At 38.4% G+C, this 17,174-nt stretch overlaps 1 long non-coding RNA gene across 1 annotated transcript; it reads left to right on the forward strand.

Annotated features, from left to right (window-relative positions):
* The first annotated feature begins 132 nt into the window (after positions 1-132).
* On the forward strand, positions 133-17,121 carry LOC131481708 (uncharacterized). Its single transcript, XR_009246529.1, has 3 exons — positions 133-206; positions 15,048-15,120; positions 16,854-17,121. It is a non-coding gene; the product is annotated as an uncharacterized LOC131481708 (long non-coding RNA).
* The last annotated feature ends 53 nt before the right edge of the window (positions 17,122-17,174 follow it).

A 17,174-nucleotide genomic window follows, 5' to 3' on the forward strand; every position in this document is an offset into this window, starting at 1 on the left:
CATGGGAGAAAATAGCTTCTCCGAGGGGAGCCACATGCTCTGATACCCATGGCAGCCGCATGAGGAAGCGGCCTAAAATTAGCAGGATGGGCAAGCCCAGGAAGGGAAAGCCATCGCAGCCTTCCCTGCCCTCAGCAAATGAGGTGAGGGGCTTGGAGTTCCAGCCGAATCCTTTGCCTTGGAAGGGCTACCACTGTCTGTGCCAGGTAAGGTCCTCCTTCCAAATTCTCATCAGAAGGTAAAGCAAGAACTTTCCTAAGGGAACATGGAGAGGATTGACTGATTTAATACTGCTGCTTGAAGAGATGCCTCCAGGTATTCATCTGAACCATTATCGCCTTATTAAAGTGGGGCTTTCTGGGAGGCATAGGTGATTTTTTTCAGGTATTAAAGAAGAGAGGGTGTCCTAGCAATTTTCTAAAACTATTTGGGACAAGAAATGACAAAAGGGCACCACCCAGTGATGTTATAAAGAAAGAGATGAGATATTGCAGAGCCAGAAAGGAAAGATTAGAGATAATCCAAGTGGAACTCAGTAGGCAACAGGTGCATTTTTCATGGATGAAGTACAGAGCAGATGAGCTAATCAAGGAGAAAGGACAGAAAGCTGGGGTGGGGGGAGGCCGACTTTTCTGTTCTGTTTCATAAAGAACTAGATCAGTGATTGATTTAAAGATGCACATGAGTCAACCCCAGTTGGTGTACTGATTTATCACTCTTTGCTGATTCTGTAATTTCTTATGTCCTATATTGGAACTCATCTTTACACTACCACTTTTGGAAGTTACAATTCTTCATTAGTTGTAAAATCTCCCAGTATTATTAAGAGTTGCTCATGGAGTGGATCAAGGGATTGTGCTATTGGATGGCAGAAATTTAGAACCTTTAAAGAACCAGTTTACTGAGATGCAGTTCACATGCCATAAAAGGCACTTATTTAGAACATAGCTTACTGGATTTTAGAATGTTCATAGAACTGTGTAACCATGGTTACAATCAATTTTAGGGCACTGTCACCACCTCCAAAACAAATCCAAATCCAATAGCGATCACTGTGTTTTCCCTCTAGCACCTTCCCACTCACAGCCCTAGGCAACCACTAATGTACCTTCTGTTTCTATAGATTGGCCTAGTCTAGATGCTTTTACAAATAGAATCATTCACTATGTGGATTGTTAGTGAGATTTAAATTTTTTTAATTTATTTGAGATTCTGACAGAGCTTTTATTCCTTGGTTAATCCCCCAAATATCTGTAGTGGTGGGGGCTGGACCAGGCAGAAGCTAGGAATCTTGAAAGCTATCCAGTTCTCCCATGTGGGTAGCAGAAACCCAATCACTTGAACCATCATGACTTCCTCTGAGGATCTGTGAAAACAGGCAGCTGGGATCAGGATTCAAGCCCAGGTACTTCCATGTGTGATGCAAGCATCTGAACTGCCTGATCCATTTTTGTGAGGATTTTTTAAAAAAAGACTTATTTATTGGAAAGGCAGATTTACAGAGACAAAGAGATACAGAAAGAAAGATCTTCCATCCGGTGGTTCATCCTCCAAGTGATTGCAACAGCTAGAGCTGAGCTGATCCAAAGCCAGGTGCCAGGAGCTTCTTGTGAGTCTCCCACACAGGTGCAGAGTCCTGCCATCCTGCACTGCTTTCCCAGGACACAAGCAGGAAGCTGGATGGGAAGTGGAGCATCTGGGACACAAACTGGCACCAATATATGAGATCCCAGCAAGTGCAAGGTGAGGATTTAACTGCTGAGCTATTGTGTGGGGCCCATGATTTTTTTTTTTTTTTAGGACAGCGTTTAAGTGTGTAGAAAGAGGGAAGAGAAACCTTTTCTATTGAAGTGTTCACTGTTTATTCATCCTAAAAGGGAACTGTCATTTCCTGTAGTCTTTACTTTCTTCCTTTCTCCCTCCCTCTCTCGTTCTCCCTATCCCTCTCTCTCTCTGACTCCACCTTCTAAATAAATCAATCTCAAAAAAATTAGAATAGGCTCATTCATATTACAAATGCTACTTTGAAAACAATATTTAAATTTTATATATCATATTTTTCTTTTCATGTTACAAAATACAAATGTTGTTTCAAACATTTTGGTATTACAAATAGTTCTTCATAAACGTTACTAAAAATACATTGGAATATTGGTTTTTCTTAAGAAACCTGAATTTATGTTATTCATTGATATTGATTTTCTCTATTTCTTAGAGTGTAGTAGCATCCTATGATGTTTCTATGTGTTTCCTATAGTATCAAATTAATAATAATATATGACTTATTATTTTATGTATCACATTTAATTTTAAAATGCATTATTACATCATTTTATTTACTATTTATTTTATGTTATTTTGTAATCCTAAATAAACCAAAACAAAGGTTTCCTTCACTTTTTAGTATTTGAAAAGATAAGGTAAGTAATTGTACACAGACTGAATTCCCCAAGATTGTATAGCTAGTGGGAGAGACATAGACCTCTGCATTTTGTTCCTAGATCAGTGATTTCCAACTTGTGAGCAAGATGCTTGGAGTGCCATGAAATAATTATAAGGGGCCTAAACATCCACATGGACTTTTAGCTGCATTATCTGAAAAGAGAACAAACAATAGATTTGAAACACAAATCTATTGGAAATCGATAGTTTCTTTCATCATTATTTGCTAAATCAATGAACTGAGAAACTATAATTACTTGAGACATTCAAAATATTTCTTTTATATTGGAAAAAAGGAGTCCTCCTCCTCCTTGAACAGGCTTAGAACCAGTGTTTTCTGTTGTTGTTGTTTTTTTTTTTTACCTTGTTAAAGTTCACACAAATAGATGATGTGGAACTACAAGCAGTCAAATTTATGGGGAGAGAATGTAAAATGGTGATTGACAGGAACTGAAAAAAGGGGGGAGGGAAATATTAATTATTATTGTATGGGTACAGAATTTCAGTTTTGAAAGAATGAAAAAATTTTGGAGATGGATGACAATGATTCACAGTAGTGACTGATGGTTCTACCTCAATGTGAACGTGCTCAATGCCACAAATTGTATACTTAAAAAGGTGAAAATGAGATTCTATGATATGTATTATTTATATACACATGTATACGTATACATGCAGATAGACACAAATCAATTAAAATTTTTAAAAATAGATTATCTGGATTAGATTTCAAAATAGATTTTTTTACTAGAATCCTTATTCATAAACTTGAAATACCATAATTATGCTAAGATACCTCACTTTTTTGGTTTGAACTTATTTCAGAGATGCTTAAAGGACCATATGTAATGAACATTGCCTATATCATATTACCCCATGATTATGGGCACAGTTCACCCAAGCTTAAAGATAAAAGAAACACTGAAACTTTAAATAGTAGGGTTTTTAAAAAAAACCACAGTTTTTCATGTTTAACATCTTTCCCAGTTCATCATCAGCATTGGGAAATTTATTTGGCAGCTGTATATCTACTTTATTTCATTCTAAATGAGATATTTAGAAGCAGTCAACATTGCACATTTCAGGATCATGAAGAGTACAACATCCTAGATTTCCTAGACTTCTCCATAAATCACTTAACCTTAGCAATACTTTTATTAGCCTATTTTGAATATCAGATTTATGGTGATATCCTCTTTAAGATCAGATGAAAAATAAGATATTTACTTATCCCCACAATGAATATTTTCTTGTCACAAAGCACATATCATACAGTGGATATACTGCACTGATATTTGTCACCACTCTACATATTTGGCTCAAGAAGTCTTGTTTGATACCTGGGTTGTCAGATCAAATTATAATTTAAATCCTTTAGCTATGTTTAGCCCCTTGGCAATGGATGAGTTGAGAATTTAGAATTCAGAAGCAGATGGTGCAGAAGCCTGGTAACTAGATAGGAGGCATTTTTGCCTCTGTGTCATTGGTTTGAGGCTGAAATTGGTTGATCACTCTTTCTGTTCTACACAACACTATAAATGATTTGATTTGTATACCTAATGGGGAACACCCTGTGTTATGAAAACTTATCACTCGACACTAATTAACATGCTTGTTGTCAGCCTCAGGATGGGAGCCAAGGACTGAATCAGTCTGGAAACCTGAACTGATTGCTGGTCTGAGTCATCAGTGTAGGTGGCTCATTCAGCCTTTGGCCTTTCCTGAAGTTTACAGGTCAGCACAGCCGTGTAGAACAGGTCTCTGTGTCTTCATGAAACAGGCTAGGAGATACGTATTTTAAAGTGTTTTTAAATGATAACAATGGCAATATCAGAGGTTAACGTTTATTGACCACTTGCTAGGGACCAGGTATCATTCTTTGTTTTTACATTTATTTTATTTTAATTTGCAAGACAGAATTACAGAGAGAGGAGAAAAAGAGATCTTTCATCTGCTGGTTCACTCCCTGGGTCAATGAAGTCAGAAGCCAGGAGCTTCCAACTCTCCCAAGTGGGTGCAGGGACCCAAGGCCTTGAGCCATCATCTCTGCTTTCTCAGACCGAAAGTACAGAGCTGGATTGGAAGTGGAGCAGCCAGGACACAAACCAGCTGTGAGACACGGGCACCACAGGCAGAAGCTCAGCTTAAGCCATGGTGCCAGCCCTGGATCAGGCACTGTTTTTAAGAATGTTAAGCTAATCTTTGCACTATTCCTACAAGGTAGCTGTTAGTATATTTCCCTTTTTCAGGAAGATTAAATATGTTGCCTAAGATTTTTCCCATCCCGAAATAAACTTGCTCTCTCCCTAACTGTAGTTTACTTGATTTTTTCTTTAACTATTTTACAATATAGCTGACATTTTTAAAAAATCTGCATCTAAAACCAAGTAGGAATATATCACTCTCCCGACTTTAAAACTGCAAGTTTTCCTGTATTTGTTTTTATTATTACTGATTTCCAAAAGAAGTGATGCATCCTTCTGAAATTTGATTCATGTCATTATTATGCTGCATTTTAGGTTCTTAAAGATCTTGATTCGACAATGGCTTTTATGCTCATCCAGGTCTTTTTATTATTTGACTTAAATATTACTTCAGTTTAAAAACGATCTCTCAGGCCTGGTGTGATGGTTCAATCGCCTAACCTTTACCTCCTAGCACAGGGATCCCATACGAACACTGGTTTGTATCCCAGCTGCTCCACTTCCCATCCAGCTCTCTGCTGGTGGCCTGAGAGAGCGGTGCAGGATGGCCCAAAACCTTGGGACCCTGCACCTGCATGAGAGACCTGGAAGAAGCTCCTGAGGCCTGGTTTTCGGATCGGCTTAGCTCCGCTGTTGCAGCCACTCCGGGAGTGAAGCAGTGATGGAAATCCTTCTATCTCTCCTTCCCTCTGTAAAATCTACCTTTCCAATAAAAATAACTAATTTTTAAAAAATCTCTGGCTGGCACAGTGGCATACACACTAATCTTCCACCTGCAGCACTGGCATTGCATATGGGCCCCACTTCATGTTCCAATGTCTATACTGGCAAAAAGTTGGCAGTCAGGAACTGAAGACAGGGACTAGACTCAAGATACTCTTGTTAGTATTTATTAGGCAGCTGAGTTACTTCTTTTTGTTAACAGTAATCAGATTTCCCCCCCTGCTCTTCATACAAAATTGGAAAGCTGATAAAAAGTTTTTTGAAAATTGAGATATTTCTTTTATGGACATTTTCATAATAGCTAGAGAAGAGGTTTTTCTTCATACAATGAGGCAGTGACGTCTAAAATAAACTTCATACAGCAATGATTTGCAAAATAATTTTGTTCTGAGCACTTTCTTAAGATTATGTGCAATGACTAGTTTAGAGACATAACCTGACTACTTTTTAATGTTCCTTTTCCTTGCCTACTAAGACAATTATTCACAGATGCTCAAAGTCCCACTTGACATGTATTTCTCACTGTAGTTTTGCTAATAGATAAAAATTTTGGATCTTCTCCAAAAATAACGCTCATCAAACTAAATTAATTGTGTTAGTGGGAAGTCTGGTTTTACTGCTATTTGACAATGGATGACATGAAGCATGTTCATTCTGGTGATGAACTTTTCCATGCACAAGAAGCTCTAATAAGGAGCAACTTCGAGGACAGTGGCATTGTTTTGTTGTTCCAGTTGCTGTTTTTAGGGGAGTATAAAAACCAGTATGTAATTGTAAATAATTTTTAAAAGATGAAAGGTTAACTAAAAAGATGCCTACTTAAGATACAGTAACTACGTGATCTTTCATCCTAATTTTATTATGTCCAGGAAATTTTGGATAGAGATGCCAAAAGAGAATTTCTTATCATTCACTGTAGGTCTAATTCCTTTAAATTATTTCTCTGGCCAGAGACAATGAATCATATAGATTTCCAAGCATTTCAAAGAACTTTGGAAGAAGTCACTAAATCAACATAATCCCATTGTCAACACGGGTTTCCTTCTTGCTACTCTGCATCCTCTGGTGGTTTATTCCAAATAAACTCCTAAGTGTTACCAGCAAGCACAGACGCCTCTGAAAGGATATGTGTGATAAAAGAGGAGCTTGGGTTATGGCATCATGTAAACCTTGGGTGTGAATCATTGTTCTAAGTGGCTTTGTGGAAATTTCCTCTTTGATCTTCAATTTCCTCCTTTACATAAAGAAGTTAATGATACAGCAGACCTTAGACCATCTCCAAGTATATGTCCTGAGATTTTTTTTTCAGATCTTTGAATTTGCAAAAACCATAGCTGTGTATAACTTTTTGTTCTATCCTCCATAAAGTTGGAATAATGATCTGTAATTTCTGTGTTGCTATATTAAATTATACATTCAAATATGAGCAACAAAGCTTGGTTGATGTGAACTCCAGGCTAGAGTCAGGTAGGGTTACTCAAAGAGCTAAATAATTCCTTCTGGCTCACCTGCCTTTGAAGAAGTAAGTCAAGTTTGGACTCAGTCACAAATAATTGAAATTTTATTTGAAATTAGAGATCATTGCATGGGGTGTTTTCCACTTGAGAGGAAGAGGGACATGGAGAGAGACAGCTGGCACTTTCCTTAGCTGATTCTCCCCCTATGTTCCTGTAAGGGCCAGTGCTAGGTCAGAGTCAACGCTGGGATGTAGAATCTCTGGACATGTCCCCTGCGGGTGGCTGGCACCCAATTGCTTGAGCCATCACCTGCTACCTCCAAGGGTCTGCTTTGGTGAGGAGCTGGAATCAGGAACTTAAGCTGGGGCACACTCCCAGGCACTCCTCTGTGTATATGGGTATCTCAAGCACAAAGCAAAACAGCCATGCCTATGTGTGTTTTAAATGTCCCCTTGATTTCTGAACAAAGAGGAAGTTCAATCAGTGGCTTGAGTTGGGATCTCAAAAATCAGGACATAAGAATGCAGAGAGCTGCTTCTTAGCTATGTGAATTAAGATCATGGAGTGTCAGCTTAAAAGAAGCAAGGAGGGGAAAAAGTCTGCTTATTATGAAGTGCATAAAATAAAGGACCTGGTATGAGAAAGAGAGAAAGAGAGAGAGAAAAGAAAGAAGGAAAGAAGGAAAGAAGGAAAGAAGGAAGGAAGGAAGGAAGGAAGGAAGGAAGGAAGGAAGGAAGGAAGGAAAGAAAGAAAGAAAGAAAGAAAGAAAGAAAGAAAGAAAGAAAGAAAGAAAGAAAGAAAGAAAGAGAGAGAGAAAGAAAGAAAGAGGAAGGAAGGAAAGAAGGGAGAGAGAGAGAAGGAAGGAAGGAGGGAAGGAAGGAAGGAAGGAAGGAAGGAAGGAAGGAAGGAAGGAAGGAAGGAAGGAAGGAGGGAAGGAAGGAAGGAAGGAGGGAAGGAAGGAGGGAAGGAAGGAAGGAAGGAGGGAAGGAAGGAAGGAAGGAGGGAAGGAGTAAGAGTAGTCAGGAAACATAGCAGTAAGCCAGTTCAGAAGGACGGCAAGTTAAGATAGCAGCTCTTTAGGTCATCTATGCAAGGACCCTTAAGCAAGGTGCGTATTATAAAAAGCTCCAGGCCTTGTGCAAAAATAAGGGTTCCTCCATCTTACTTATCCCACGAATTCTAAGCATCCATTGACCCAAAATCGCCGCAGTTTGTGACTGCTACACTGTGGGCATTGAATCATTTTTTAGCTTCCTTCCTCAATTTAATTTTTCATAATGACGTTTAAATCAGTTAAGTTACTGAGACTTCAGGCCATTTGATCTTTCCTAGTACACAATAATTGTTCAGTAAATACATGTTGAATTGAACGAATAATTTAGGATTACTTAACAACATATACATCATTTTTTTAAAAATTCATATGTATCATTTTTATGGTATGTCACGCAGATGTTATTATGTGGGCTTCCTTGTACCCAGGTTTTACAATTGCAATTGTGTGGCCTCTAACAAAAATTTTTAATGGCTCAAATTCTGAAGGAGTTGATCTAGTTGACAAAGCATAAATAGCTAAGTGAAAAATTAGCCTAGTTCCACAATACAAAACATACTGCCATCGGTTTAATTACATAATTAATGGAAGAAACAGTGAACAAAGTTATGGGAGAAAGGTAAGACAAAGATTATTTTGGTGGAACTTTTTGGCTAGAAATGCTGATCTATGTAGAAACATGGTAGGTCAGACTAGAAAGACTGTTTATATTCTACAGTATTAGGAGGGTCAGAGTGGTGATTATATCAAGACTTTTCTTGGTATATTGGTTTGAAATTTGCACATTGTGAGAGCAGTGGATTATTTACAAATAGATTTATATGCCTTACTCTGTTTACACTGTATTGACATTTTTAAAAATATTTTATTTTTTAATGGAAAATCAGATTTACAAAGAGAAGGAGAGAGAGAGAGAACGATCTTCCATCTGCTAGTTCATATCCCAAGTGGCCCCAACAGCTGGAGCTGAGCCAGAGCCAGCAGTCAGGAGCAGGGAGCTTCTTCTGGGTCTCCCACAGTGCTGCAGCTTCCCAAGGCTTTGGGCCATCCTTGACTGCTTTCCCAGCCCACAAGCTGGGAGTTGGGAGGGAAGTGGAGCAGCAGGAACATTAATGCCCATATGGGATCCTGCTCATGTAAGGTGAGGACTTTAGCCACTAGGCTACTGCACCAGGCCCAATGTGTTGAATTTTTGTTTTTAACTTTGTGACATTGTATGCTCACTTACTCCATTTAGTGACATTCCCACCGACATTTTGAATTAGAGGTTACCATCTAGGTGGGAGATTAAAGGAAAGGAGCCCTGAGATATAAACATGCATAATAATTACCTTTGACCAGAAGGCTTTGTTTAGACTAGGTTTTGAACTAATCCATTCTCAGTTTGTATTAAAGAGCAACTTGGAGATGAAGAGAATGGATGAAAAAGCAAAACAAAAATATTTTGCAGCTCTTCCTAAAGTATGCCTTATTTATTTGCTAGGAAGTTTATATAATCAATAAAACAAATCAATACATCTATATGCAAATGAAAGTGTGAATTTGGACAAGACATATAAAAACAATTGCCCTTTAGATTTTCCATGATTTTAGTTAGCTCTTCCTTTGTATTCTTCCTTTAAAAACAAGTCTAGCACATTTAGTATTTATTAATTTTATAATAAATTATAAGTAATGAGATAACTTCTGGGTTGGGCATTTGACACAGCACTTTATATGCTATTTTTGGATGCTTGATTCCAATAATGGAGTGCCTGGTTCAAGTCCTGGCTTCTCCACTTGCATTCTTCTTTTTGCCAGTGCACACTCTGGGACACAGCAGATGGTAAGGTACTTGGGTCTCTGACACTTACGTGGGAGACCTGGATTGAATTCTGGGGTCCTGGCTTTGGCCTATCATCCCTGATTGAAGTAGGTGTTGGGGTGTATAATAGCAGATAGGAGATTTTTCTCTATCTCTCTGCCTTTCAAATAAAGTGGAAACAAATAATTTTTTAAAAATGGATGCTGCATGGGATGCCTGTGTCTGCTATCAGAGAGTATGGGTTTGAGTTCTGGTTCCATTTCCCATTCCAACTTCCTGCTACTGTTACTGTAGGATGCAGCATGGCCCAAGTGCTTGGAACCATGCCACCTACATGGGAGACCCAGAGTTCCTAGTTCCTGACTTTGGACTGTCCCAGCCTCAACTGTTGCAGGCGAACCTGCAGGTTGAAGACTCACTCTCTATGTCTTTTAAATGAATGAATGAATGAATGAATGAATAAATAAATAAATAAATAATTTTAATACATAACTTCTCAGAAATGTTCATTAGCCCTTGACTTAACAGTCAACTTTGAGTTGTTTATTGAGTCTTCTTCGTGAAAAAAAAATCCCTAGAGTGGGTTGAATGTTCTCTTTCTATTCATTTCATGTTTTGTTACACCCAAAAAAGCAAAGCAATAGCTCTAACAATGCTTTTATCTATCAAAACATGTGAAAATCATGATGAATTTCCTGCTCTGTGTAACTTCTGAATTTAGTACTAACCTACATCATTATTCTTTTTTTTTTTTTAAGATTTATTCATTTTTTTATTACAGCCAGATATACACAGAGGAGAGACAGAGAGGAAGATCTTCCGTCCGATGTTTCACTCCCCAAGTGAGCCGCAACGGGCCGATGCGCGCCGATCCGAAGCCGGGAACCTGGAACCTCTTCCGGGTCTTCCACGCGGGTGCAGTGTCCCAATGCATTGGGCCGTCCTCAACTGCTTTCCCAGGCCACAAGCAGGGAGCTGGATGGGAAGTGGAGCTGCCGGGATTAGAACCGGCGCCCATATGGGATCCCGGGGCTTTCAAGGCGAGGACTTTAGCCGCTAGGCCACGCCGCCGGGCCCCTACATCATTATTCTTGAGGGCACAGAAGCCAATGGAAAGAAGGTAGGACTGAAACTAAAAGACTACCAGTTGTGCAACTAACTGATTGGATAACTTCAAAAAACTTCACAGTCCCCCCTCCACACTTCTTTTTAAGATTTATTTACTTATCTGTTTATTTATTTTAAAAAGCAGAATGACAGAGAAAGTTGGTGAAACAGAAAGATCTGCTGGTTCATCCCCCCAAAAGTCCATGGTTGATCCAGCTGAAGACAGGAGTCAAGGATTCCACCTAGGTCTCCCATGTGGGCGGTAGGAACTTGGGCAGTTAGGGCAGCGTCCACTGCCTCCCAGATGCATCAGTAGGAAGTCAGATCAGAAGCAGAGGCAAGACTATGCTAGGCACACTCCAGTAGGGGACGTAGGAGACCCAAGCAATAGCTTAAACTACTGCGCCACAATGTTTTAAACCTTAGTTTCCTCCTAGGAACATTCAGATGATCATGTTCCACAGGATTAACGTGAAAATCAAATGAGAGTAACTTAGGCTATCTTTTGACCTGCAATATACTTGCAAGAAATGTTGCTTCTGGGCCCGGAGGCGTGGCCTAGTGGCTAAAGTCCTCGCCTTAAACGACCCGGGATCCCATATGGGCGCTGGTTCTAATCCCAGCAGCTCCACTTCCCATCCAGCTCCCTGCTTGTGGCCTGGGAAAGCAGTCGAGGACGGCCCAATGCTTTGGGACGCTGCACCTGCGTGGGAGACCCGGAAGAGGTTCCAGGTTCCCGGCTTTGGATCGGCACAGCACCGGCCGTTGCGGCTCACTTGGGGAGTGAAACATCGGAGGGAAGATCTTCCTCTCTGTCTCTCCTCCTCTCTGTATATCTGACTTTGTAATAAACTGAATAAATCTTTTAAAAACAAAAAAAGAAATGTTGCTTCTGTGTCCTTTCCCTCACATTGTTCATGTTGTGTGATTATTTGGGTCATGAGTAAGAACACTGAACTTTGTTTTCAGCTTTCTGAAATGTCTGTGCAACCCAAAAATAGAATCTGAGTGGAATCACCCAGAGCCTGGCATACTGGCATACTCTATGCTAATGTTACAGAGAAAATATTCAAACTGTTACTTTCAAAATCTCTCAACTTGTAAAAAAAAAAGTTTTAAAAAGTAAATAATGCCACAGAATTTAAACTTAGCTTCAGAAGAACAAAGTTCTCACATTGCTTCAGTACCATGGACATAATAACTAAAAACAAAACACAACAAAATAGGTTTGTCGAAGCATTGCACTGCCTGCTGATGCCCTGCTTTGTAGTGTTAATATCCAATGCTCCAGTCTACACAATTCATGTTTTCAGCTAAAATGTCACAGATAAAATATATTTGAAAATAGATGTGTAGTGCTTTCTAAACCTTCTGCTCTTTTTTGTTTAGTCAGCCAAAATAATTTGTGGGTTGTTTTTGGTCAGGAAAAGTATAAACGTATAAAATCCTACACAGTGTGATTAGAATACTTAGTGAAAGAGCAATAATAATATCCATTGTCATCCTCAAGTTGTGAGTAAATATTTTTAATGTTTAATTTCAATTCTAGCTCATTTACTTGTTATGTTACCCTGAGCAATTTTTTAGCCTCTTTATATGCCCCAGATATTCATCTATAAAATGAGAATTATATCAGTACATATTTCACTGCTTATTGATATGGCATATTCAATGAAGAACAACATACATAAACAACTTCCAATCTAGCTAATGAATGTTACCTTTTTTCTACTAAGATGACATATTTATATGTGTGTTAAAGAAATCAGCACATGAATATGGCAAGAAGTAGAAATTAACTTGCAGGAATACAAACATGATACCAATTGCTCTGGATTCACCAGGAACTTAATGTTAATCATAAGATGCTCTTTTTAGAAGTTCTCTTACAGATATTTCCTTAGAAATGAATACTTCGGGCCTGGCGGCGTGGCCTAGTGGCTAAGGTCTTCACCTTGAACGCGCCGGGATCCCATTCAGGCACCAATTCTAATCCCGGCAGCTCCACTTCCTCTCTATCGCTCCTCCTCTCTGTATATCTGACTTTGTCATAAAAATAAAATGAGTCTTTAAAGAAAAAGAAAGAAAATAAACTACACTAAATGCTTTTAAAAAAAAGAGATGAATACTTCTTAAAAAGTGCAAACTTTGATTGTTGTATGTAACAAAAACATAAGAAAAAAGAGCCCTTTTGTGTTCTGACAGAAAACACTCAGCAAAGCTTGAATTAGACTAAAATTAGCAGGTCAAATAGGAATTATTATAAGAACTAATGATTTTTTTTCACATATGCTTTAGCAAATGCATTGAACATAGTCTTAGTTTTGTATCAAAAAATTTTTCACTTTAAATGCATCTTGTGGAAGAGTATCTTGTGTATTCCTTACACTATTTTTTAGAATTTCTTCATTATCATTGTCATCCAGTAGTGAACCTTTTTCCTTAGTCATTATTCACACATACCACCCCTCCAGGCTAAGACCATCATACAGACTAGGTTATTAGAGTTGATCTGAAAGAGCAATCTGTTCTAAATGACTGTCCCTGGATCTGCAACGGAACCCTGTAAATACCCTTCATTGCTCTGGTGGGGCAGTATCACATTTCCTTCATGCTACTTTTGTGGCTGACATAAACGAGGCAGTGAGATTTGGACGTTAGATGATCCTGGTTGATTGATACAGGAATGGTGCTTCTCCGGAGACAGGTAATCACAAATTCATTTTGCAGGATGTGAAATATTGTACATTTTAAAAGGTTGAAAAACATATACATGTCTTTGTTCTTCCGAGACTTTGTCTTGTTTTTCTGTTTGATGCCGGTGAGAGAGACACTCATGTACATTTATGAACTTGGAGCAAAATTTATTGAAACTTTGGTATATGTTTTAATATTAAAGCCTATAGCAATGTGAAAAAAATAGTCAACACAAAAATTTTGTGTGAATTTACTAGCACAAAAATTCTCTCCTGGTTATCTTCCAAGTGAAGACTTCCTATGTGATAGATCTTCCAGATTTCTTGACATTCTTGTGGATCAACTCAATGTGAGTAAACTGTTTTCTGTAGCTGAGTGACTGATTTAAGAAAATAGCTGACGGCAAGCACAGGGTCATGTTCAACCACAATAAACACATGTGTTGAATAGGCCACTCCACTGTATAGGAAAGATTTAAGATAGGAACTTTGTGTTTGCTTTTCATTTATAAATTTTTTTTAAAAATTGTTCCGGGTATTAAAAAGTTTTAAAGACTATTCTTTATACAAATAAACTCATAAAATATGAACTACTAGGTTTTTGGCACAATGTTTATACAATTATTATAAGCAAAGTAAGGACTAACTTGCATGGAAACTAATTTTAAAAAGATAAGACCTAGAGTTTGATGAAGTTGGTGTGTTGTAATCAAGGTGCTCACAGTCACTGAATATTATTTATTTGAATATTTATATTTAGCTTTTTCTAAGGAACTAAAAAATTTTATGCATTATGGTTGAAACTGTACAGTAAAATGAAGAGATTACTATCGTTTTGTTCAGAATTTCTTCCACTTATTTGTTCTGTAACTTCTTTGATTATTTATTTATTTAATAATTTAAATTTTGGTTTTTGTTTATTTGAAAGACAAACACACATGGACAGAGAGAGCGAGCGAGCAAGCTAGCGGGGAAGGGAGGTCTTCCATTTGCTAGTTCACTCCCCAAATGGCCATAATAGCAGGGGCTAGGCAAGCATGAAGTCAGGAGCCTGGAGATCCATCCTGGTCTTCCATATTTGTGAAAAGGGCCCAGGCATTTGGACCATCATCTGCTGCCTTCCCAATGCATTACAGGGAGCTGGATCAGAAGTGAAGCAACAAAATGGAACCAGTATTTATAAGAGATGCCTGCACTGCTTAACCTGTTTTGGCACAAGGCTGGCCCCCTTGTTTAGCATTCTTCACCTGAATTTCTATTTATACTGTCCAATCAACTCTATCCCAAATTTTAATATGGGTCTCTGACAGCCTCAGTATTCTATATGTGAATGAGAGGTAGTATACCAGGTTTATCATGGCAGAAAAGTAAAAATACATCTTCTAGTTTATTCTCCAAATGGCTGCCATATTTGGGTCTGAGCCAGGCTAAAGCAGGGATCCCGAGCTTCTTCCAGGTCTCACATATGAGTACACTTGATCTTAGCCAAAAGGCGGAGAAGCGATACACATGTGAGTACAGAAACCCAAGGATTTAGGCCATCTTCCATTGCTTTCCCAGGCACATCAGCAGGGAACTGGACTGGAAGTGGAGCATCCAGGACTTGAACTTGTGCCCTCCAGTTTTGCAATAGGTAGTTTTAAGCCACTATGTCATAACTCCAGCTTCCCTTGACCTGAATTAATATAAAGTGTTTCTCAATTTTCTTTTTTCTAATGATGCATTTGTTCACTTCTTGAAAGGCAGTTTTGAGAGAGAGGGAGGGGGAGAGAGAAAGAGAGAGGTTGTTTTCCATCAGCTGGTTCATCCCACATGGCTGCAAAAGCAAGGGCAGGGCCAAACCAAGGCCAGGAGTTAGGAACTCCATGTGGGTTTCCCATGTGGATGCCAGGGCCTAAACTCTTGGGCCATCTCTGCTGCTTTTCTAATTACATCAGCTGGGAGCTGCATAGGAAGTAGAACAACCAGATGCTCTTCTGGGATAACGGCATCTCAAGCAGCAGCTCAACTTGCTGCCCCGCAACATCGATACAATAAACTTTTTCATTTTGTTGCCTTTGTAAAAGCCCACAAAAAAGGTATAGTAAAACTCTTGAAGGGATCACTATAAATAAATCTTATATCTATTCAATGTATTACAGATAAAGTCAAGATGAGTGGAGAAAATAAAGATCTCTCAATAGAGTCAGTCAGAAACTTTTTTGTGTTTTGTGTACTATTTTATATCTAGTGCCTGACACATAGAAGCTGTTCAGTAAATATTTGTTGAATGAAACCCTGTAAACAGGTATATGCTCCAATTAAGAAGGTTAGATTTAAAGCAGTGTATTTCATGACATCAGAATCTAAGAATGATCTTTAAAAACAACATAGGGTTGGCATTATGGTATAGCACATTAAGCCTCCACTTAAAGTGTCAGCACCCCATGTGAGTGCTGGTTAGAATCCCGGCAGTTCCACTTCTAATCTAGCTCCCTGCTAATGATCTAAGAAAGCAACAGAAGATGACCTAAGCTGCCCCTGCAGTCATCTGGAAGACCTGAAGGAAGCTTTTAGCTTCAGTCATTGTGGCCTTTCAGAGCGTGAACCAGCAAATGGAAGACCTCTCGCTCAGTCTCTCCTTCTCTCTGTAACTCTGCCTTTCCAATAAAAAAAAATCTTTTTAAAAACAGAAATAACCAATTCCTGGCATGTAAAGTCTAAGTTTTCAAAACCAAGACTTCCACCAAGACTGATGATGTTACAGCATCACTTAACCTGTATTAAGCCATGGGACTAACTTTTCTTCAAAATACATATTCTGAAAATGTATTAAATGTAATAAATTATATTAATATCAAGGAAACTGTGTTTTAACAAAGTAGGTACTTGAGCATATGCTAGCATTTTTAATAACTTTTTGTTTTACTGATTGACAATGCTTATGAAAGAAGACATTTGGCTTCAGTTTTTTCAAAATAATATACAAAAACGTTATCCCTAGGTACTAATACATCATACATCATATATATCATACAGCCCTTTGGGCTTTTCAATAGCAAATGGCTTAGCTTTTTTTTTTCTGAAGAGATTTGTTCAGATTTATTTATTTCTGGGTTTATTCTCAAGTGGATGTTTTTTCTCTCCATTTTTCCTATCATCTCCAATTAGTCCTTTTCAATCTTTTCTGTTTTTGCTTAGACTTTGGATAAACAATTTAAACAAATCCTCTGTTTTCAAACATTAGACCTTAGCTTCATAATGGTTTTTCATTATGAGATTTGCTTAAATGTCTTAGTAATTAAAATCATTTTTTTCATTGATTAAAGTAAGAATCTTTAAATTAAGAGTTCTGATACATTTGTCAGATGCCATTTTCTTTGACAGGTGGAACGTGGTTTAATAATTCAGTACTAATTTTAAGTATAAATTGGCAATCAACAGGGGGCTGTAGCTAGAAGTGAAATTCTATAGGTAGGAAAACCGATGGACCACCCAGCCCCCATAGGTGCTATCCTGCTTTGGAATCCCTTTGCTCAGTTTTTCTCCTGTCCAATCAGGTGGAATGTTTCTCGGGCACATGGGTTATACAGCTCAAAATAACTTGGGACCTGCAAGCCGACAAATGCTCGGGCTCTGGTGGTGACAGGTTGTCCAGCTTTTACAGCCATCTTCACTGAAACTAAGGTTAACTCCTCAATCTCTATG

The sequence above is a fragment of the Ochotona princeps genome, chromosome 13, assembly GCF_030435755.1.
Source record: "Ochotona princeps isolate mOchPri1 chromosome 13, mOchPri1.hap1, whole genome shotgun sequence".
NCBI lineage: Eukaryota > Metazoa > Chordata > Mammalia > Lagomorpha > Ochotonidae > Ochotona > Ochotona princeps.